Source organism: Mizuhopecten yessoensis, unplaced genomic scaffold, assembly GCF_002113885.1.
Source record: "Mizuhopecten yessoensis strain PY_sf001 unplaced genomic scaffold, ASM211388v2 scaffold10621, whole genome shotgun sequence".
In the NCBI taxonomy this organism is placed as follows: domain Eukaryota; kingdom Metazoa; phylum Mollusca; class Bivalvia; order Pectinida; family Pectinidae; genus Mizuhopecten; species Mizuhopecten yessoensis.
The window spans coordinates 453,807-458,655 of record NW_018408638.1 but is presented as its reverse complement, the minus strand read 5'-3'; the positions used below and the strand labels follow the sequence as shown (position 1 = coordinate 458,655).

The following is a 4,849-nucleotide window of genomic DNA, read 5'->3' as shown; positions in this document are numbered from 1 at the left end:
CCTTTGGTTTTTTTTATGTGTTAATTTGTTTATAATTATTTATTGTTACAAACTTTGTTATATGTATATGGTATACATTTTTATATTGTATATTACTTGTTATATGATATAAAAATAGAATAAAACATTTGTTGTTGTCCTCTTTATTGCAGAGATTTGATAAAGACAGAAAATGTGTGATAATGCAGACACACCCTACTATAGTCTACATTGTAAAATTTTGTACCTTTTATGTGCAGAATTTACTGTCAAATTAGTACTTTTGTAAAAAGGGAAACTTGATCAAGTTGGCCACATTAATAGGGAAAAGAGTAAAATTAAAACATGTTATCACGATATCAGACAAGGAACCTTCAATAACGAAAAAAAATATGTAAAAATAATTGATTGATTAATTGATATTGAGCGCGCGTTCGGTACTTGGTTTTCGTTCCTCTGGATTAGTTTCATCAAATTAACAACATGTTGTCAATCAGGTAACTGTCGGCTCTTGTGTACACATAAATCGTGACGTCATTGCTAATAGGCTACGACGAAAGCTGTGTTTACACAGATTTTACAAAGGAAAGAGAAAAGTAACATGTAACATTCATTTATATTTTGATTATATTTTTAATATGTCCCGAAACGACTCGAGTAAGTCCCGAAACGACGTCAGGACTCCCGAAACGAGTTGTTACCGAAAAGACTAGCATTCATCAGTTTGAACTAAAATCATTCTATTTCTGGTCAAAGGAATCGATGCTTCACTTTTCGTTTCGACAATCTTAAAGGGACATCACGTGAAAAGGCGTTTTTTTTTTTAATGAATGTATGTATTGTATGCACTTCCACTTATGTTACCTCGCTATCCNGTGACGACAATATAAATTGAAGTGATTAAATCATTTAAGCGCTTGAATGCAACAGTACTACTCAAACATTCTTGTGACAACGACTAACAACTGATGTTACATCCTGAAGCAATTTGACAACATCAACATACCTAACAGATTATCCACGATGGTTTTTGAAAGGATAAAGGCGTCCATTCGATATTTCTACCTACAATACACATTAGTAACATCACTATACATGTTGGAACCAATGGAAGTACGGACGTTCAGTATCCTTTTCATAGAAAACCCGTTATGGGTTTAGACGAAACCGCACCCGAATATAGACATCGATCAGGTTGGGCACAACGGCGCATATGGGTAATAATCCTGCATTTGGGTAACATCTTTGTATGTTATGGTTGAATGCACTTCGAATCTACGTTCACTATCCTATATAAAAAATCAAAATTTTGTACTTCACTATCTTTATTAAAAATCGCTATTTATATGGTTATTATAAACAAATTTTGGTTGAACGTTTTTTCGTATTTTGACATTTTCGTGATTTTAGATGTCCTGACTCTTCTAAGGCTTCAAAGGTCGTGAAATACTTTCAAAACCGAAAACTGTTCAACCAAAAGTTGTTTGAAATAACCAATAGATATGGGGATTTTCAATAACGTAAGTGAAGTACAAAATTTGATTTTTTATATAGGATAGTGAAAGTAGATTCAATGTGCATTCAACCATAACATACAAAGATGTTACCCAAATGCAGGATTATTACCCATATGCGCCTTTGTGCCCAACCTGTTTATTCGTTGGGACGTATTTTTCATCAATCTCTGGACTGGTTTAATGATACTTTTCTACAAGACGACAATTTGCCTAACAATTATGACTTAAGCACTTTTCGATCTTCTCGTGGACAGTTATAGAGAAGGATTTTAGGGAAAATTAAAAGTATCGATCGATGTCCAGGTAAAAAAAATAGTTCTGGTTAGGCCTAATTCAAAATTGACGATCAACGGCGTGTCTTGTGTGTACATGACTCTACTTTTCATAAAGGGTCTTCAGGCTGATAGTATGTCTCAAAATAATCCATTAAGCAGGCAACATAAGCTCCAGACCATATGTTTATACCATGACAATAATTAGTTACATTTTGTAAAAATAGATTACGTAATAACCATGATAACACGGAATTAGATTATCTAAGTCCGTGGTAGTAATGATGAATTCCAATTTTTGCTATCGACAGCATGTCACATACTTATAGTGTTTCTCAGTCAATCAAACGTGTAAAAAGTCTTCATGTGTATCATTATAAAATCCATCAAATTGAGGACATCAATGATCATGATACAATTGGCTAGTGAAGATGGATGAACAGCTGCAAAGCTTATGGCCTTTGTTGTGACATGTGTATCTTAATAGGACCACAGAATTAGATTAGTCTAAGTCTGTGATAGGACTTACATAGGAGAACATAGACAGGACTATACATCTTTAAGTTTTTTTGTTGATTGTAAAATGCACGGCCAGACTTGGGTTCAAACCTCAGGGACCCTCCAAACTCTGGACAGACGCTCTACCAATTGGGCTCAGCTACATGGTCGCCGGCGATCAACTGAGGCCCCCAAAGAAAACTATTCACAACACCCCTATGCTTGAAACAAGGGTTGGTCTCAGGCACGGCACCACTGTAACATGTGTACAGAAGATGGAAAAATGCATGACCAAATTGGCCAGACCAGGGTTTGAACCCGGGACCCCTCCACCCAAACTCTATAAGGTGGACGCTCTACTAATTGAGCTTCCTGGTTGTCAACAAAATCTCCATCAATCTGGTCCAGTTCCACTTTACTGTACATGTATAAGCATTGACACAAAAACTTGGTGTGGCAGTGTAATCAATGATATTGTTTATAAGAATTTCACTGGAAAATGTTCTTTTTACGGGCCTAGGCATGACCTGTCCTTTCTTCCACTACATAATGGACAGTTTGAGGCTTATTTTCATAAAATACATGTAAAATGTTCATTGTTCAGTCAAAAAAGATGTTACAAACTGAGTGAATTAAAATTCTAGTAAACTGCATATTAGATATTTTAGTCAACTTGGTTATCATTGGTATGATCACTGAACACTTACTGTACATGCTACTTTCCGGACCAAAGGTCAACATTACTGTAGGATGTCAAAATGAGGTAAAAGTCATCAATAAAATATGTATACTGATACATCTTGTTTTATAACAGTTTACCTTAACAACGTTTCAGATTCCATGTTGGTTGCAGTGATAGCCATGTGTGTGTACACCAGTTGTTCTGTGTTACCTGGACACATCAGACTACTGCTTCAGACCATAGCATATTATGTCTACGGAGCAGACCCCTTTAATCAGTCAATTAAAACTGGATAATACGGCTACATCAGAGGATATTTTATCTGAGGATGCTGTTATATTATAGTCCAGGCTGTGGGAGAAGGAGGAGGACGAGTTCTGCAGACTTGACTAATGTTGTACACTCATGAATCATATCACTTCAATGTCATGAAAAGCCAAAGAATAACAACAGATATGATCTGAAAAGGAAAAACAAGGAATTAAATCTTACCTGCGAGTGCCATTGATTGCCCATGTATATATTTGATGAGGACATCCATGTCAGAAGATGCGCTTGCTGAGTTTAAAGCTTGTGAATGGATCTTGAAAGTTTGAATTTGAAATTAATTAACAACTTTTGATGATTGGATTTTAAGAAAAAAGCATTCAGCTACCTAGGTGACTCTGTGATTTTGTTATATGTATATAAGCAGTAAATGTAAAGCTATGTTACATTAAACCTTAAAAGCTTAATTAGCCAATAGTAAAAGGACAAATGGTTATAATTAGGTAGAAACTTGTCGCAAGGATGTGGAGTTGATATACGATTGTTAACTAATATTAGAATATGGATGATTGATATGTAGTAGGCCTGTTTTTTTTTTATTCTTGCCTGTATTGATAGCATATAAAAAATAGAATGATATGTTAGTTTCTTAGATTTTAATATACATATTACATGTTGAAGTCTGTTTATATAATTTGGTTAACCTGATTTCCTTGGTGCTTGTATGTTTTAGTGTTCATCAGTATGCATAACCTTTTATTATGCTATGCCATTTTATTAACTTGATTCTTAGTAAGTAGCTTGAGTTGCCTTTTAGAGGGATTTTTGAATTAACCGATTCTTAGACCTTACCATGCAGCTAGTTTTATTTAGTTATTAAACAGAAGAAAGGTCAATTTAAGCTCATTAAATTTTTAAAACATATATTTGCATTGCATTGTATGCTTCATTTTCCAATTAAGATTGAGATATTGATTCTTCTAATGTGTTTAAAAGTTTCTTGACTGCAAACCTCATTTTTGTGTCGCCTACAACGGATGTTGGAAAGACACATAGGCATTGCTTTTCCAACGGCGGCGTCAACAATGTTAAGGTTTTGCCTTTAGTTCTGTTTCTGACAAAGCTACACGAACAAAACCTTGATCATAGATGTAGCATGGGTAGTGGAGCCTACTGCACTAAAAACATTACATTGATTTCTGCATTTTTTTGGTAAAAAACTCCAATTTCTGGACTTTAAAAAAAATCAATGTTATGATTTTGCGTTTAGGTCCGTTTCCTTATATACTATGTCAAATGCTTAATATATTGACAAAGCGGGACAGGCGACACATATAATTACGCAAAATTCTTGTATGTTTTATCTGCTATTGAATGATTCATGTAAAATAAACATTGATATGAGGAAAAGGTGATTATTACAATTTCTTGTGTACATGATATCAACAGTAAAAAAAATGCACTGCCAATATGTAATCCCTTAAGTCACCATATGGATGTACATTGGAAATAAATGCTGTTGTCTTGCCTTATTAAATTTCAATTTGACCTGAAAACATGATTGTGTAATATTCTTTTAAATTTCAATATAAAATAGACTGCATGAATTATTTTATACAAATGCAACACAAATT

At 34.1% G+C, this 4,849-nt stretch overlaps 1 long non-coding RNA gene across 1 annotated transcript; it reads left to right on the top strand.

The window, feature by feature from the left end:
* Window positions 1-899: 899 nt before the first annotated feature.
* On the top strand, window positions 900-4,274 carry LOC110461464. Its single transcript, XR_002464133.1, has 2 exons — window positions 900-1,105; window positions 3,102-4,274. It is a non-coding gene; the product is annotated as an uncharacterized LOC110461464 (long non-coding RNA).
* The last annotated feature ends 575 nt before the right edge of the window (window positions 4,275-4,849 follow it).